Genomic DNA, 20,271 nt, shown 5'->3' on the forward strand with positions numbered 1-20,271 from the left:
CTCCAAGATCTCTAATGTCAGTGGTGGTGAACGTGACGATGATGATGTGTCAATGGACGTCACGTGGGTGCCCACAAGAGAGGAAGAGGAGGGGAGTTCAGAGAGAAAGATGGACCAGCAGATAGGGAGGAGAAGGAGGAGAAGCAGGCAGAACTTGCAGTGCACAGGAAAGCAGACTGCAAATGAATCTGGAGTGAGCCATCCACCATGCACGGTCACATCTTGCGCTCCCAGGATGCCAGCACATGGCTCCAGAGTGTGGGCTTTTCTTAAAGTATCAGCTGCTGACAATACTGTTGCCATCTGCAGCCTGTGCTGTCAACATATAAGTCGCAGTAAGCCCAACACTCACCAAGGAACGACCGCCTTAAGAAAGCACCTGGCCTCCATTCACTGAGCCCAGTGGGGGCAACGTCGTCAGAACCCACAAAGCCACACTCCCGGCGCTCCTCGTCCTGGCTCTTATCCTTCTCCTCTCTTCTCCCATTTGTCCTCCACCCTACATGTCATAGTCGCTATCATCTGGCAGAAGGCAGGCTTCCGTGGCCCAAATGTTCGGGCTTAAAAAATTGATGACACCGGATAACCCTCTTGAGCAACGAATGACAGTTGGCTTGTTGGAACTGCTAGCCCGCTAACTACTGCCATATAAACTGGTGGACTCGGAAGCCTTTAGAAAATTTGTTGCCATTGGCACACCACAATGGAAAGTCCCCGGAAGGAAATATTTCTCCCAAAAGTACATCCCAGAGCTATATGGCCACGTTCAGCAGCAAGTTAATATATCTCTGGCACATAGTGTCGGTGCCAATATACATATGACCACAGACCCGTGGTCTAGAAAACATGGGCAGGGAAGGTGCATAACTTTTACTGCCCAATGGGTAAACCGTCTGATGGCTATCAAGCATGTAACCCGTGGCACCCGTGTGGATTTGGTGGTACCCCCACGGATTGCATGCAGGCCTACCTCTTCTTCCCCTCCTACTCCATCCTCCTCGCCTGACTCCTCCTTTTCCACTCTACCGCCTCTTCCGCTGCACCCCCAAGCTCTCCAGAACCTATTCGACGTGCCAGGTGAGACGTTGCCATGCTGTGCTGCAGCTGTTGTGCCTGGAAGTTCAGAGACACAACAGTCTTGCATTTCTTTCAGCTCTGCGGTCACAGGCCGATCAGTGGCTAACCCTGCTTAATTTGACAGTTGGTAAAGTAGTGTGCGACAATGGAGCCAATCTGCTGAGCATGCTGAAACAGGGCAAAATGACACACGTGCTGTGCATGGCACACATCCTGAACTTAGTCTTGTAGCGATACGTTGCCAAATACCCCGGTGTACAGGACGTCTTGCTGCAGGCCAGGAAAATCTCTGGCCATTTAAGAAGATTTTACACGGCCATGGCTCACCTTGCTGACATTCAGCCGCGACACCACCTACCCATCAGACGTCTGATTTGTGACAGCCTGACGTGCTGGAACGCCACCTTATATACAGTCATGTGAAAAAATTAGGACACCCTTTGAAAGCATGTGGTTTTTTGTAACATTTTTAATAAAAGGTTATTTCATCTCCGTTTCAACAATACAGAGAGATTAAAGTAATCCAACTAAACAAAGAAAACTGAAGAAAAGTCTTTTCAAGATCTTCTGTAAATGTCATTCTACAAAAATTCCTATTCTAACTGAGGAAAAAGATAGGACACCCTCACATGTATTCCCTCTTAAATTGGCTCAGATCTCACACAGGTATATCACACCAGGTGCACATAATTAGTAGATCGTTACTCTGCATGTTGAATGAGGCTTGCCCTATTTAAACCTCAGACATTTAGTTTGGTGTGCTCCTGACTGTTGAAGTGAGAGTGAGCACCATGGTGAGAGCAAAAGAGCTGTCAGAGGACTTCAGAAAAAAGATTGTAGCAGCCTATGAGTCTGGGAAGGGATTTAAAAAGATCTCAAAAGATTTTGAAATCAGCCATTCCACTGTCCGGAAGATAGTCTACAAGTGGAGGGCTTTCAAAACAACTGCCAACATGCCCAGGACTGGTCGCCCCAGCAAGTTCACCCCAAGAGCAGACCGCAAGATGCTAAAAGAGGTCTCCAAAAACCCTAAAGTGTCATCTCGAGAACTACAGCAGGCTCTGGCTACTGTTGATGTAGAAGTACATGCCTCTACAATCAGAAAGAGACTGTACAAGTTTAACTTGCATGGGAGGTGTGCAAGGAGGAAACCTTTGCTTTCCAAGAGAAACATCGAGGCCAGACTGACATTTGCCAGAGATAAAGTTGACAAAGACCAGGACTTCTGGAATAATGTTCTTTGGACAGATGAGTCCAAAATTGAATTATTTGGACACAACAGCAGAGGACATGTTTGGCGTAAACCAAACACAGCATTCCAAGAAAAGAACCTCATACCAACTGTGAAGCATGGAGGTGGAAGTGTCATGGTTTGGGGCTGCTTTGCTGCAGCAGGACCTGGTCAGCTCACCATCATAGAATCCACGATGAATTCTATTGTGTATCAGAAGGTGCTTGAAGAACATGTGAGACCATCAGTTAGAAAATTAAAGCTGAAGCGGAACTGGACCATGCAACATGACAATGACCCAAAACATACTAGTAAATCAACCAAAGATTGGCTGAAAAAGAAGAAATGGAGAGTCCTGGAATGGCCAAGTCAAAGTCCAGATTTGAATCCCATTGAGATGCTGTGGGGTGACTTGAAAAGGGCTGTACGTGCAAGAAACCCCTCAAACATCTCACAGCTGAAAACGTTCTGCATTGAGGAGTGGGGTAAAATTTCCTCAGACCGATGTCGAAGACTGGTAGATGGCTACAAGAACCGTCTCACTGCAGTTATTTCAGCCAAAGGAGGTAACACTCGCTATTAGGGGCAAGGGTGTCCTATCTTTTTCCTCAGTTAGAATAGGCATTTTTGTAGAATGACATTTACAGAAGATCTTGAAAAGACTTTTCTTCAGTTTTCTTTGTTTAGTCGGATTACTTTAATCTCTCTGTATTGTTGAAACGGAGATGAAATAACCTTTTATTAAAAATGTTACAAAAAACCACATGCTTTCAAAGGGTGTCCTAATTTTTTCACATGACTGTATGCTTGATAGTCTGCTCCAGCAGCAATGTGCTGTTAACAACTACATGTACGAATTCTGCAGTAGGACAGGTTCTGGGGAGCTTGGTTTCTTTTCACCACGCCCATGCGCGATGCATGCAGACTTCTGCGGTCATTTGATGAGATCACCAAACTGGTCAGTCGCAGCCAGGGCACCATCAGTGACATTGTACCTTACACCTTCTTTCTTGAGCATGCATTGTGTTGTGTCATTGATCAAGCCGTCAAGGAGCAAGAGCTAAAAGATGAAAAAGTCACAATGCTGTATGAATTCTCGGGGGGGGGGGGGGGGGGCTGAATGAGTGCTGAATGAATTCCCAGCAGGAGACTGAAGAGGAGTCAGAGGAGAACGGTGGTTGGGGTGAGGAGGAGGAGCAAGAAGGGCAGGCTTTGAGGGGGACTTTAAACTTTTCGGGATCCCTGGTGTTGTCCGTGGCTGGGGGGAGGAGACCGAGGACAACATTCTCCTGGGCGATGAGCAGGAGCAAGGGCGCTCCAACGCTTCCAATTTAGTGCAAATAGGGGCCTTCATGCTCCAGTGTTTGAAGAGGGACCCCGGTATAAAAAGCATAAAGGGTAAGGACCAGTACTGTGTGGAAATGTACTTAGACCCCTGGTAAAAACGCTAAATGGCGGATATGTTACCAACATCACAGAGGGCTGTCAGAATGCAGCATTTCCAGTCCTTGCTGCGAGAGATGCTGCATTCTGCTGTTGCGGGTGCTGGCAGAGGAATTTCAACCCACAGCAAAACAGGTGCGGTTACCAATCCTACTGCACCTGCAAGAAGAGGGCGGTTTGAAGATGTGTTGGTCACTTCGGTTATGAGATCATTCTTGGAGCCTCAGAAAACACCTAGACCGACAGGTGTACGGCTACATCAGCTTAAAAGCCGTTGTGGACGCTCTGAGAAGCGATGAACCCCTGGACTACTGGGTGTGCAGGATTGACCTGTGGCCAGAGCTGGCACAATTTACCATGGAACTCTTTGCTTGCTCCTCTTCGAGTGTCCTGTCCGAAAGGACGTTCAGTGCAGCAGGGGGATCGTGACCGATAAACACACTTGCCTAGCTCACGACAGTGTGGACTATCTAAGCAAAACTTTGTGGCACTCTGCCGTCTGTTTGCCGCTGGAAGTGGGGTTCCCACCCCGTCTTATAATAAATTATGCCGTTTGTTAGAATGGATGTCCAGGATGCCGGAGTCAGGGTAAGAGTGCATTAGCACCGACTGGAAGGCGGCATAAGTCTGATGAAGGCCAATGTGTGGCCGAAACATCACATTGTACACAGCCGCAAAACCAATTAAAAAATCCTTTTCTTGCAACTCAATTGCTGGAGTTTCTATATTTATTAGTGTGGACTATCTCACATTTCTAACAATGAATAGGGCATGGATCTCGAAGTAATTCAACACCTGTGACGACCACATGTAATTGAATTTCCTCATGCCAGCACACCCAAAACAAAGAATGGTCCTTGTCTTATGTATATTCAGCGGCATAAAAGGCCTTTTCTGTCAGGTGAATGCCCAATTTTTGGTGCCTGTACTGGACTACAGTAAAATTGTTATCCAGTGACCGTCTAATATACCTCCAGCAACATAATCACTTTTTCTTTTCTGTCAGGTGAATGCCTAATTTTTGTGGCCTGTACTCCCGTGGCCTAAAATAACATTTTTCTAGGCTCCTGCAGGGCACATTTAAGAGTTTCCCTTTAAGACACATAAAAATGGCCCTTGATTAAAATACATATTTTTAATGGGAATTTTTGCCATTTATCCCCCTCTGGTATGTCACTGTCCATGTTGTGGGACTATTTGTGCACTACTAGTAAGTATTTGGTGGCTGAAAATATGACCTGAAGGTTTTTCAGGTTCGCCTGCCATTAAAGTGAATGGGACCCGACGCGAACGCGTCCATCACTATTGCTAACTTGAAAAAGGTTAAAGAGGTTATTCCATGTATTTAAAAAATATCTGGTGTAACGCAAACAATTATTTTAACTATATTAGGTGAAACATATTAAACTGTAGTTTAAAGGGTTTCTACCACTTGGATTTCACATAATTAGGTGTCAGACACTAGCGCTCCGCTAGTGTCTGCTCTGCCAAACTATCCTGCTATAATAGATTTTGGGGCAGCCGTTTACCTAAAAAAAGAACTTTTATTAATATGCTAATGACCCTCTAGGTGCTATGGGGGCATCATTAGCACCTAGAGGATCGGTCTACCTTCTCAAGATGCCGCCGCTCAGCGCCTCCCTCCAGCCCGCCCATCTGCTTCGGAATGCATCAAACGGACGACTTCACGCGCATGCGCCGTGCGCGGCTGTATTCGGCACATGCGCAGTGAATGTCCGACCGCTTTCCTGCTCAGACATCTCCACTGCGCCTGGCTCTATATTCATAAAAAAGAGGTTTATATCACCTGTCAATCACTTCAAAATGTGTCCAAGGGGACGTCTCATGGTGAAAGATGCCCGGCTGCAGCCATCTCGTTTAGGTGCCCAGCGCCGCCTTCTGTAGTGAAATCGCCACCCTCCCTTTCATTCGATCCGCCTACCTCACGTCATCACTTCCTCTCTAACCACCGCTCGCTTCATCCAGATCCCGCGAGTGCGCACTAGGTACTAGCTTTGAACCCGGCTGTAGGAGGTTGGATGGCTGGGATAGGCTGTAATAGGGCAGTCAGAGGAGGTTCGAGCGAAGTGCGCCGGCCGGCGAATACGCACTTCGCTAAACGAGGCCGCTGACAGTAGTCTGCACGGGCGCATCAGGTTATACCTAGTGCGCACGTGCGGGATCTGGATGAAGCGAGCGGTGGTTAGAGAGGCAGTGATGACGTGAGGTAGGCGGATCGAATGAAAGGGAGGGCGGCGATTTCACTACAGAGGGCGGCGCTGGGCACCAAAACGAGATGGCTGCAGCCGGGCACTTTTCACCATGAGACGTCCCCTTGGACACATTTTGAAGTGATTGACAGGTGATATAAACCTCTTTTTTATGAATATAGAGCCACAGGGGCATTTGATAAACTCACTTTAGGATTCAGTGTTTTACAAGGAACATCGCCATATGTTTAGCTTATAGGACTCATTTCTGATGACAGAATCCCTTTAATATGCTGCTATTTAGAATCATTTTCATCCTGGTTACCTCTTTGCAAGTTAACTCTCTTCATAGGACATAAGGGTAGGTTGAACTTGTCCCATGTCACAATCAAGTACCTGCGTCTCCCAGGAGATCACTGCAGTCAGCACTTGTGAATCCTTTATCCTATCTACCACTTCTGCAAAGTCCCTCACACACAGCCCCCAAAAAATCAACAAATAAATAGCACTATGGTATGCAATTCCCCTCAACCACAATTTCCTTCTTGGCTGTCTAGAGAGAGACATAGCTATATACTTCTATGAATGTAAAAGTAGGAACGAATAATTAAAAGCTGTCTGGGCTTTTTTACTATGAGATCACTACAATGGTACTAAGAGAAGGGATGAAGCAAGCAAGTACTAAGCATGTTACTTCTGAATACAGGAGAAACTGTCTGGGGCGTTACTAAAAAGAAAAATGTAATGTACATTAAAAAAAACATGTTTATTACAATAATACTTCATTTGAAGCACTCTATTAATTGCATAGTAATACTTTTCGTGAGATAACCACTTTAGAAACCTTTTTTTCATATAAATTGTGTTTATAGTTTTAACTTTTGAAAAATCAGTTTATTTCCCTTTACTAGAGAGCTACCAAAGCTATTTTCAAGATGTATAATTGGTTTTGACATTTCCCCACTGACATTAATGTATACATTACCACTTGGAAAACAGCACTGTGTGTCCATGCAAGTATATTGATGTATTTTGACCCTAGATTGCTAACAGAGGCTCTATAATAATATGTCAACCAGTTTGGAAAGGACATTTTTAACTCCAGGGGCTCATATTGAGTGATGAGTCAATTCCACTAGCATGCACAGCAAGCACTTTGCATGGAAGAGAATGCTTTTTAAAGTCCTAGCTTAGAATTCAAGTGTATAAATAGTATTGTTGGTATCTCATAAAGCTCAAATACTGATTCTAATAAAAAGAATGCACATACAAGAACACCAAGTAATAAAGTAAACCAAAATGTAACACCAAGGAATAAAGTAAACCAAAATGTGTAGAGAGTCCTCTCATTATGACATTTTGGTGGGGAAATAAACTGTATTCAAAAACAAGCAAGAGAAAAAAAAAAATAAACCAATATATACTCTTATACCTTTTGTATAGCTCCTAGCTGGAACAAACCTAGACACTCAGCATATACACAGATATAATACAAAAATATATATCCAAAAATGTATTTTTATTGAAATCATTAAAAGAAACAAATACAGTGCCTTGCAAAAGTATTCACCCCCTGACTGTTTTAGTATTTTGGTGCCTTACAACCTGGTATTAACATGAATTGTTTGCATCATTTAATTTACTGAACATGCCAACAACTTTGAAGATGTTTTTTTTAATTTATTTATTTATTGTGAAGCAAACACCAAATAGGAAAAAAGTCAATGTGCATAACTATTCACCCTCCTAAAGTCAATACTTTGTAGAGCTACCTTTTGCGCCATCACAGCTCCAAGTCGCTTTGGATAAGTCTCTATGAGCTTGCCACATCTTACCACTGAGATTTTTGCCCATTCCTCCTTGCAAAACTGCTCCAGCTCCTTTATGTTGGATGGTTTGCACTTGTGAACAGCAATCTTTAAGTCTGACCACAGATTTTCTATTGGAATGAGATCTGGGCTTTGACTAGGCCATTCCAACACATTTACATGTTTCCCCTTAAACCACTCAAGTGTTGCTTCAGCAGTGTGTTTGGGGTCATTGTCCTGCTGAAAGGTGAACCTCCATCCTAGCGTCAAAATTCAGCACAGAGTGGGAAAGGTTTTGCTCAAGAATATCCCTGTATTTAGCACCATCCATCTGTCCCTCAACTCTGACCAGTTTCCCAGTCCCGGCTGCTGAAAAACATACCGACAGCATGATGCTGCCACCACAATGTTTCACTGTGGGGATAGTATTCTTTGAGTGATGTGATGTGTTGAGTTTGTGCCAGACATAGCGATTTCTTTGATGGCCGACATAGTTGGCTGGCTTACACAGGACACCCATCTTCTACAGCTTCCGCTCGGAAATTTGACACAATTCCTCCAGCTCAGCTTCGGGCACCTCTCAAGTTACCACTCGCCCACCCGCCGCCACCACCAACACTAGCACAACAGCCGCTTCACTTGATCTGTCAGAGGAGTTATTTACACATCAGTTGGAAGAAATGAGTGATGTGCAACTAATATTGCCAGAGGATGTAGATAACAGGGATATGTCTCAGTCAGGCAGCATTACACATATAGACGTACGGTGTGTTGATGATGATGTCTTACCCGCTGCTGCTTCCTTTGCTGAGTTGTCAGATACAAGTGAAGCGGTTGATGATGACGATGTGTCCGTGGATGTCATGTGGGTGCCCGCTCGAAGAGAAGATAAAGAGGGGGAAAGTTCAGATGGGGAGACAGAGAGGAGGAGTAGACGAGTTGCAGGGGGAGGTCTCACAAGGAGCTAGTGGCACAGTCAGACAGCATGTATCGGCACCCGGGGTCAGCCAGACAGCACGCTAATCAACGCATGGTTTTGACACCACCAGAATGCTGTCATTGCAAAGCGCATTTTTTTGTGTCTGCCTCTGATAACAGCGATGCCATTTGCGACCTGTTCCAAAAGAAACTGAGTCATGGGAAGTCCAACACCTACCTAGGTACAACTGCTTTGCGAAGGCACATGATCTCACATCACAAATGCCTAAGGGATCAACACATGAGTACAAGCAGCACACAAACTCAAAGCCACCATCCTCCTCCTGGTCCAGCATCTTCAGCCACGTCAACCACTGCTGTCCTCCTTGCCCCCTTTCAACCACCCGCCACTTCGCCTCTCACCTTCAGCAGTTCCTGCTCATCTGCCCATAGTCAGGTGTCTGTGAAGGAAATGTTTGAGTGTAAGAAGCCAATGTCACAGAGTCACCCTCTTGCCCGGCATCACCCCCTTGCCATAAAAGCTGGTGGAGTCTGAGGCCTTCAAAAAATTTGTAGCTATTGGGACACCACAGTGAAAGGTACCCAGCCAAAAAATGTTTTTCACAAAAGGCAATCCCTAACCTGTACTCTATTGTGGAAAAGGAAGTCATGGCATGTCTGGCACACAGTGTTGGGGCAAGGGTCCATCTGACCACTGATACCTGGTCTGCAAAGCACGGTCAGGGCAGGTATATCACATACACTGCACATTGGGCAAACCTGCTGACGGCTGCCAAGCATGGAATGCATGTCTCTGCAGCGGAGTTGGTGACTCCACCACGACTTGCAGGCAGGCCTGCTGCCACCTTCTCTACTCCTCCTACTCCATCCTCATCGCTAACCTCCCCGGCTGAGTCCTCTTCTGCTGCTGCGTCTTGCTCCACATCAACTGCACCCCCACAGCTCCCCAAGGGCTATTCCACATCCCGGATACGACAGTGTCATGCCGTCTTGGGGTTGACTTGCCTGAAATCAGAGAGTCACACCAGACCAGCACTCCTGTCCACTCTGAACGCACAGGTAGATCAGTGGCTGACCCCGCACCAACTGGAGATCGGCAAAGTGGTGTGTGACAACGGAAAGAAATCTGTTGGCGGCACTGAATTTGGGCAAGTTGACACATGTGCCGTGCATGGCACATGTGTTGAATCTGATCGTACAACGCTTTGTGTATAAGTACCCAGGCTTACAGGACGTCCTCAAGCAGGCCAGGAAGGTGTGTGGCCATTTCAGGCGTTCCTACACGGCCATGGCATACTTTTCAGATATTCAGCGGCGAAACAACATGCCAGTGAGGTGCTTGATTTGCGACAGCCCGACACGTTGGAATTCAACACTCCTAATGTTCGACCACCTGCTCCAACAAGAAAAAGCCATCAACGAGTATTTGTATGACCAGGGTGTTCGTTTTTTGCCACGTTACTGGACGTTCATGCGCAATGCCTGTAGGCTCATGCGTCCTTTTGAGGAGGTGACAAACCTAGTCAGTCGCACCAAAGGCACCATCAGCGACCTCATTCCCATTTGTTTTCTTCCTGGAGCGTGCCCTGCGAAGAGTGCTGGATCAGGCCGTAGATAAGCGTGAAGAGGAAGAGTTGTGGTCACCATCCCCACTAGAAACAGCCTTATCATCATCGATTGCTGGACCTGCGGCAACACTGGAAGAGGAGTCTGAGGAAGAGGAGTCAGAGGAGGAATGTGGCTTTGAGGAGGAGGAAGACCAACCATAGCAGGCATCCCAGGGTGCTCGTTGTCAGCTATCTGGGATCCGTGATGTTGTACGTGGCTGGGGGGAAGAACAGACTTTCAATGAGATCAGTGAGGACGAGGAACGGGACATGAGTAGCTCGGCATCCAACCTTGTGCAAATGGGTTCTTTCATGCTGTCATGTCTGTTGAGGGACCCTCATATAAAAAGGCTGAAGGAGAACGACCTGTACTGGGTGGCCACGCTACTAGACCCCAGTATAAGCAGAAAGAGGCTGAAATGTTACCGAATTACCGGAAGTCGGAAAGGATGCAGCAGTTCCAAAACAAGTTAAAAAGTATGCTTTACACAGCGTATAAGGGTGATGTCACAGCACAACGGGACTCTAACAGGGGAAGAGGTGAAAGTAATCCTCCTCCTACCATGACCACGCCGGAAAGGACAGGGCGCTTTAAAGACGTGTTGTTGATGGAGGACACGCAGAGCTTTTTAAGTCCTACGCATCGCCACAGACCTTCGGGGTCCACCCTCAGAGAACTACTCGACTGACAGGTAGCAGACTACCTCGCCTTAACTGCAGATATCGACACTCTAAGGAGCGATAAACCTCTTGACTACTGGGTGTGCAGGCTTGACCTCTGGCCTGAGCTATCCCAATTTGTGATAGAACTTCTGGCCTGCAGCGCTTCAAGTGTCCTGTCAGAAAGGACCTTCAGCGCAGCAGGAGGTATTGTCACTGAGAAGAGAAGTCACCTAGGTCAAAAAAGTCTAGATTACCTCACCTTTATCAAGATGAATGATGCATGGATCCCGAAGGGACTGATAGTGGGCGATACATTTGACTAAAAAAGGCCTGATGAGATGAGCTGCCTTGGGCTAAAAATGGTCCACACACTGCTGTATTTAATCTCTGCATGCCTGATGACTTGCGTGACTTCTCCACCACCAACTAGGGTTCAAGCCGCAATGTTTTCGTACACTTTCTGCCTGAAATACATACATTTTTCCGGCCGCTGCTACAGCAACGGCTGCAACAATACCTAATTTTTCAGGCATGTGTACATGCCTAATTTTTCTGGCCTCTAGTGCTGCACTGTGGCTGCAAAAACAAAACAAAAAAAAGGCACATACATGTGTCAATTCCCCTTCGTGATCATTACCTTGTTGTGGTGAAGGGGCTTGTGTATCACAATGAAGCGATCACCTCTATGAGTGTGTTGGCAATGTTGGCACACCCCAGATGATAAGGTCGTTGCTTCATTGTGAACAGAACAAAAGCGATAGGCTGGATACTTTTTCATAGAAAAAACATTAATTTTCTTTGTGATCATCTAATGTGATTATTAATGGGCCCACACTGCAGAATCATTGTTTTCTGGGTCACTTAACTGTCACTGAACTACCTCAGAACGACAATAGGCTTTAAAAAACCGCCATCGCCTGCAATCTCCCGAATGTGCACACAAGCACAGTCATCACTACACCAAGATTGACGCATAGAGGAATAACATTTATGTCATGAGTGTGTCAACTATTGACAACTTTTTGCGGTTGTTAGACGGGGAGTTTGGTCTGTCAGAGTTTGGTCTGTCACTGTGACGCGGGCGTAACCCTTACACTACCTGATCAATACAACATCATACCTGATCGTATACACACACTGGATGTTTTAACCACTTAAGGACCACAGGTTTATACCCCCCTAGTGACCAGGCCCTTTTTTACAAATCGGCACTCCACAACTTTAGCGGTTTATTGCTCGGTCATGCAACTTACCACCCAAATGAATTTTACCTCCTTTTCTTCTCACTAATAGAGCTTTCATTTGGTGGTATTTCATTGCCGCTGACATTTTTACTTTTTTTGTTATTAATCGAAATTTAACGATTTTTTTGCAAAAAAATGACATTTTTCACTTTCAGCTGTAAAATTTTGCAAAAAAAACGACATCCATATATACATTTTTCGCCAAATTTATTGTTCTACATGTCTTTGATAAAAAAAAAATGTTTGGGCAAAAAAAAAAATGGTTTGGGTAAAAGTTATAGCATTTGCAAACTATGGTACAAAAATGTGAATTTCCGCTTTTTGAAACAGCTCTGACTTTCTGAGCACCTGTCATGATTCCTGAGGTTCTACAATGCCCAAACAGTAGAAAACCCCCACAAATGACCCCATTTCGGAAAGTAGACACCCTAAGGTATTCGCTGATGGGCATAGTGAGTTCATAGAACTTTTTATTTTTTGTCACAAGTTAGCGGAAAATGATGATGATTTTATTTTTTTTATTTTTTCTTACAAAGTCTCATATTCCACTAACTTGCGACAAAAAATAAAAAATTCTAAAAACTTGCCATGCCCCTCACGGAATACCTTGGGGTGTCTTCTTTCCAAAATGGGGTCACTTGTGGCGTAGTTATACTGCCCTGGCAATTTAGGGGCCCAAATGTGTGAGAAGAACTTTGCAATCAAAATGTGTAAAAAATGACCGGTGAAATCCAAAAGGTGCACTTTGGAATATGTGCCCCTTTGCCCACCTTGGCAGCAAAAAAGTGTGACACATCTGGTATCGCCGTACTCAGGAGAAGTTGGGGAATGTGTTTTGGGGTGTCATTTTACATATACCCATGCTGGGTGAGAAAAATATCTTGGTCAAATGCCAACTTTGTATAAAAAAATGGGAAAAGTTGTCTTTTGCCAAGATATTTCTCTCACCCAGCATGGGTATATGTAAAATGACACCCCAAAACACATTCCCCAACTTCTCCTGAGTACGGCGATACCAGATGTGTCACACTTTTTTGCTGCCAAGGTGGGCAAAGGGGCACATATTCCAAAGTGCACCTTTCAGATTTTGCAGGCCATTTTTTACACATTTTGATTGCAAGGTACTTCTCACACATTTGGGCCCCTAAATTGCCAGGGCAGTATAACTACCCCACAAGTGACCCCATTTTGGAAAGAAGACACCCCAAGGTATTCCGTGAGGGGCATGGCGAGTTCCTAGAATTTTTTATTTTTTGTCACAAGTTAGCGGAAAATGATGATTTTTTTTTTTTTATCTTTTTTCCTTACAAAGTCTCATATTCCACTAACTTGCGACAAAAAATAAAAAATTCTAGGAACTCGCCATGCCCCTCACGGAATACCTTGGGGTGTCTTCTTTCCAAAATGGGGTCACTTGTGGCGTAGTTATACTGCCCTGGCAATTTAGGGGCCCAAATGTGTAAGAAGTACCTTGCAATCAAAATGTGTAAAAAATGGCCGGTAAAATCCGAAAGGTGCACTTTGGAATATGCGCCCCTTTGCCCACCTTGGCATCAAAAAAGTGTGACACATCTGGTATCGCCGTACTCAGGAGAAGTTGGGCAATGTGTTTTGGGGTGTCATTTTACATATACCCATGCTGGGTGAGAGAAATATCTTGGCAAAAGACAACTTTTCCCATTTTTTTATACAAAGTTGGCATTTGACCAAGATATTTTTCTCACCCAGCATGGGTATATGTAAAATGACACCCCAAAACACATTGCCCAACTTCTCCTGAGTACGGCGATACCACATGTGTGACACTTTTTTGCAGCCTAGATGCGCAAAGGGGCCCAAATTCCTTTTAGGAGGGCATTTTTAGACATTTGGATCCCAGACTTCTTCTCACACTTTCGGGCCCCTAAAAAGCCAGGGCAGTATAAATACCCCACATGTGACCCCACTTTGGAAAGAAGACACCCCAAGGTATTCAATGAGGGGCATGGCGAGTTCCTAGAATTTTTTTTTTTTTTGCATAAGTTAGCGGATATTGATTTTTTTTTGTTTTTTTCTCACAAAGTCTCACTTTCCGCTAACTTAGGACAAAAATTTCAATCTTTCATGGACTCAATATGCCCCTCACGGAATACCTTGGGGTGTCTTCTTTCCGAAATGGGGTCACATGTGGGGTATTTATACTGCCCTGGCTTTTTAGGGGCCCTAAAGCGTGAGAAGAAGTCTGGAATATAAATGTCTAAAAATGTTTACGCATTTGGATTCCGTGAGGGGTATGGTGCGTCCATGTGAGATTTTATTTTTTGACACAAGTTAGTGGAGTATGAGACTTAGTAAGAAAAAACAAAACAAACAAACAAAAAATTTCCGCTAACTTGTGCCAAAAAAAATGTCTGAATGGAGCCTTACCAAGGGGGGGGGGGGGGGGGTGATCAATGACAGGGGGGTGATCAATGACAGGGGGGTGATCACCCATATAGACTCCCTGATCACCCCCCTGTCACTGATCACCCCCCCTGTAAGGCTCCATTCAGACATCCGCATGATTTTTTACGGATCCATGGATACATGTATCGGATCCACAAAACGCATGCGGACGTCTGAATGGAGCCTTACAGGGGGGTTATCAATGACAGGGGGTGATCAGGGTAATCACCCCCTGTCACTGATCACCCCCCCTGTAAGGCTCCATTCAGACATCCGCATGATTTTTTACGGATCCATGGATACATGTATCGGATCCACAGAACGCATGCGGACGTCTGAATGGAGCCTTACAGGGGGGTTATCAATGACAGGGGGTGATCAGGGTAATCAGGGTGATCACCCCCCTGTCACTGATCACCCCCCCTGTAAGGCTCCATTCAGACATCCGCATGATTTTTTACGGATCCATGGATACATGTATCGGATCCACAAAACGCATGCGGACGTCTGAATGGAGCCTTACAGGGGGGTTATCAATGACAGGGGGTGATCAGGGTAATCACCCCCCTGTCACTGATCACCCCCCCTGTAAGGCTCCATTCAGACATCCGCATGATTTTTTACGGATCCATGGATACATGGATCGGATCCACAAAACGCATGCGGACGTCTGAATGGAGCCTTACAGGGGGGTTATCAATGACAGGGGGTGATCAGGGTAATCACCCCCCTGTCACTGATCACCCCCCCTGTAAGGCTCCATTCAGACATCCGCATGATTTTTTACGGATCCATGGATACATGGATCGGATCCACAAAACGCATGCGGACGTCTGAATGGAGCCTTACAGGGGGGTTATCAATGACAGGGGGTGATCAGGGTAATCACCCCCCTGTCACTGATCACCCCCCCTGTAAGGCTCCATTCAGACATCCGCATGATTTTTTACGGATCCATGGATACATGTATCGGATCCACAGAACGCATGCGGACGTCTGAATGGAGCCTTACAGGGGGGTTATCAATGACAGGGGGTGATCAGGGTAATCAGGGTGATCACCCCCCTGTCACTGATCACCCCCCCTGTAAGGCTCCATTCAGACATCCGCATGATTTTTTACGGATCCATGGATACATGTATCGGATCCACAAAACGCATGCGGACGTCTGAATGGAGCCTTACAGGGGGGTTATCAATGACAGGGGGTGATCAGGGTAATCACCCCCCTGTCACTGATCACCCCCCCTGTAAGGCTTCATTGAGACATCCGCATGATTTTTTACGGATCCATGGATACATGGATCGGATCCACAAAACGCATGCGGACGTCTGAATGGAGCCTTACAGGGGGGTTATCAATGACAGGGGGTGATCAGGGTAATCACCCCCCTGTCACTGATCACCCCCCCTGTAAGGCTCCATTCAGACATCCGCATGATTTTTTACAGGATCCATGGATACATGGATCGGATCCACAAAACGCATGCGGACGTCTGAATGGAGCCTTACAGGGGGGTTATCAATGACAGGGGGTGATCAGGGTAATCACCCCCCTGTCACTGATCACCCCCCCTGTAAGGCTCCATTCAGACATCCGCATGATTTTTTACGGATCCATGGATACATGGATCGGATCCACAGAACGCATGCGGACGTCTGAATGGATCCTTACAGGGGGGTTATCAATGACAGGGGGTGATCAGGGTAATCAGGGTGATCACCCCCCTGTCACTGATCACCCCCCCTGTAAGGCTCCAATCAGACATGCGCATGATTTTTTACGGATCCATGGATACATGGATCGGATCCACAAAACGCATGCGGACGTCTGAATGGAGCCTTACAGGGGAGTGATCAATGACAGGGGGTGATCAGGGAGTGTATATGGGTGATCACCCGCCTGTCATTGATCACCCCCCTGTAAGGCTCCATTCAGACGTCCGTATGCTTTTTGCGGATCCGATCCATGTATCCGTGGATCCGTAAAAATCATACGGACGTCTGAACGGAGCCTGACAGGGGGGTGATCAATGACAGGGCGGTGATCAATGACAGGGGGGTGATCAGGGAGTTTATATGGGGTGATCATGGGTGATCAGGGGTTTATAAGGGGTTAATAAGTGACGGGGGGGGGGGTGTGTAGTGTGGTGTTTGGTGCGACTGTACTGACCTACCTGAGTCCTCTGGTGGTCGATCCTAACAAAAGGGACCCCCAGAGGACCAGGTAGGAGGTATATTAGACGCTGTTATGAAAACAGCGTCTAATATACCTGTTAGGGGTTAAAAAATTCGGATCTCCAGCCTGCCAGCGAGCGATCGCCGCTGGCAGGCTGGAGATCCACTCGCTTACCTTCCGTTCCTGTGAGCGCGCGCGCCTGTGTGCGCGCGTTCACAGGAAATCTCGCGTCTCGCGAGATGACGCCTATTGGCGTTAGTGTGACCTGGGAGCGCCGCAGCATTGACGCCTTTCGGCGTTAGTGTGACGGGAGGAGGTTAAAGCACGTTATTTCAAACAATTTAGGAATGTTAGGGGATTTATGTCCTTTATGGATTAAAACCCGACTTTGCGTCAACTACGTAATTTTCCATGGGAGTTTTGACATGGATCCCCCTCTGGCATGCCACAGTCCAGGTGTTAGTCCCCTTGAAACAACTTTTCCATCACTATTGTGGCCTGAAAGAGTCCCTGTGGGTTTTAAAATTCGCCTGCCTATTGAAGTCTATGGCGGTTCGCCTGTTCGCGAACATTTGCGTAAATTCGCCGTTCGCTAACATTTGCGTAAATTCGCGTTCACCGTTCACGAACGGAAAATGTTATGTTCGCAACATCTCTAATCCCCAGCAATATCTCCCTTGCAATCTCTCTCTCACTGTGAGTCCTACCTTGGACTTTGACCAGGCTGTAGAGCAACTTATCTTCAGTATAATGTTGAACTTTCTTAGGGGATGTTACAACGCTCTGGTCAAAATATGCAGCTACTGTACATGCTTCCTTGGACACGCGTCTCTATTAGACTCACCAATGGCTTTTTCTGTTTCCTGAGTGACAACTCTCAGTGCATCCAGACTCCTAGTCCTGACTCTTTCTCAATGTCTCATATGACAATACATGGGACTTCAGTAATTTTATGTTGCTGATTCCTTGGTGGCTAACTAGACCCAGTCACTCTCACTCAGCATTGCTGAGAAAAATGAAGTTATAATATATGTAAATGACCTTCTAGAAGTAACGAGGAATTGATTTTACACCTTGAGTCTTAGCTCTCTCTGCAACTACCATATCCTCTGCACTTTGATTGACAGGGCCAGGCATTGTAAACATGATGACATCTGACCCAGTCAATCAATCAAAGTGGAGAGGCCACCACAGTTGCAGAGAAAGCTGAGCCTCTTTGAGAAATGGCAATGCTCCCATTGCTCCTAGAGGCTCATTTGCATATAATAAAATATAATTTTTCTCAGCAATGTGGACACATATGCACATGGGACCAACACAGATGCCTTCAGCTGCCAAGCACCTGTCAGCAAGTTCAAATCTGCTGACAGATGCCTTTTAATTGTGCATCTGTTCATGTTCATTATGGAAATAAAGTTTTCATTCAGGCCATATTAGTGCATCATTAACAGTGTAAATTAAGCGTGTGTGCATCTACTCTCAATAAGGGATCATTTTTGGAAGCTTCTTTAGAACAAGCCACGGTATCTACCAACAATAACCATTTCTGGTTATAAATACGGGGCAGGCATCTCCCCCCAATAAGACATCATTTTTGGACTGCATGTTCACAACAAGCCACTGTTTTTATTTTCCCATAACACAGTGTGTTTTTAAACACCACCTGTCTCCATTTTTTTTATGTTTTCAATTTAAAAAAACATATTAAAACCAATGACACAATATATTCTTAAATAGACTGTTTGTTAACACTGTCAAACGTGTTTACACATAGCTATATATGTCAGTGTGACATTATTTACCATTTCTGTCATTGTGTTAAAGAGCCTAAAAGGATAGGGGGAAAGAAGGGAAAAATAAATAAATAAAAGTCCTGGGACACCTCAGAGTGTCATATACCAATTTTCAGACCAATTGGAGCATTTGATTCAGGTAGAATCAATTCGGACCTGAATAAAATTTTGGACCAGCAACAAATTTCTAATTTGCCCATCTCTAATAGCAGTACATTTGAGTATAGGCCTAATGGTAGTGTCAAAGCAGCACTACCATCAACCTAGAATTACACATACCAGCGAGCCCGCCAAATGGAATTACCCCTAAATTAGTAGTATTCCATTTCCATTACATTTACTAACCGTTTTACACACTTTTTCTACTTCGCCTAACAAGGGGCGTACATTACCTAGAAAGGGTGTGTGATTTCACTGGAAATTGGGTGTGGCCTAACCGTGGCTCAGTGCATCAAAAATGTGCCAACTTATATGTGGTTTAAACTTAGAATAAAAAAGTTTTTTAGTGCACAGACATCATTTTTGACAAAACTCTTGTGTAAATCTAGCATAGTCTTTACGACACTTCAAATTTACAAAGGTGCATGCGCCAGAACAGTAAATTTGCCTAATATTAATACTGTAATTCGTATTTTTAGACAGTGTAAAGTACTATGCTTTTAGTAAATCTGGCCCCAGTGTCTCTTTCATGCTGCACCACTTTAGACTCTTCTAACAGGAATTTACATATCAACAGCCAATCGCTAGCATTCTTTACTATGCAATCACTGCAGTCAAAGATTAGCACTGGTAATATGTAATAAAATCCTCCAAGGTATTATAAAGTGGAAAACAAACATGAACCAAAGTTAGTGAAATAGTACAGTGGCTGATCCCTGGTTTGTGCTTTGCCTTTGACTGAATCAACTCACTTCATTCTATAGCAGGTAGTTTAAAGCAGTGTTCCCCAACTCAAGTCCTCAGGCCTCACCTACCAGTCACTATTTGAGAATATCCCACAGTATGAATACCTGTGGTAAGTCCTGATGCATGGACACTAATTATATCACCTTCTCAATACTAAGGAAATCCTGAAAACATAACCAGCAAGTGGGCCCTGAGGACTGGAGGTGAGGACCACTGGGTTGAAGGACCTGTGTCAATAGCCATGCAACTATTGGCAGCTTGGTGTGCATCATGCATTACATACATCAAAGTATTTTCATCCTCTTTTGCTTCTTTAGAGAACATTTTTATGTCATTCTTGTATGTTTAGCATACAAAGAGATACGGTGGTTAGGGAATTAATTATGCACTGGCATTTTCAGGAATATTCCACTAGTTAGCATTCAGTTCTGTGTTCAAATGCAAGTGCTTGTCAAGCTGTGGCATTTGTGAGAAAAATTACAAACCACAGGTACAGTATGTTTCTATAGAATTACGTCCAGAAAATACATTGAAGAATTTCAAAAGCAGATCCAAAAAAAGTTTAACAGTTTCAAATAAGGAATCAAAAATCCCATTAGCACCATGTTCACATTTATATTTGCTGCTTTCCCAGACATATGTGTATTTTATAGGTGCACTTGATGTTCATTGTTCACACAGTGTTCTGAAGTTTTGGGTGATCCATAGGCTATAATGGACTAGACCAGGGCACCCTGTGAAAACACTT

General features: G+C 45.1%; 1 protein-coding gene across 1 annotated transcript in view; it reads right to left on the minus strand.

Annotated features, from left to right (window-relative positions):
* The window catches only part of CALN1 (calneuron 1), a 334,416-nt gene that overhangs the window by 313,104 nt on the left and 1,041 nt on the right, over positions 1 to 20,271 (minus strand). The window lies entirely within an intron of this gene.

This window comes from Bufo gargarizans, chromosome 3 (genome assembly GCF_014858855.1).
Source record: "Bufo gargarizans isolate SCDJY-AF-19 chromosome 3, ASM1485885v1, whole genome shotgun sequence".
In the NCBI taxonomy this organism is placed as follows: domain Eukaryota; kingdom Metazoa; phylum Chordata; class Amphibia; order Anura; family Bufonidae; genus Bufo; species Bufo gargarizans.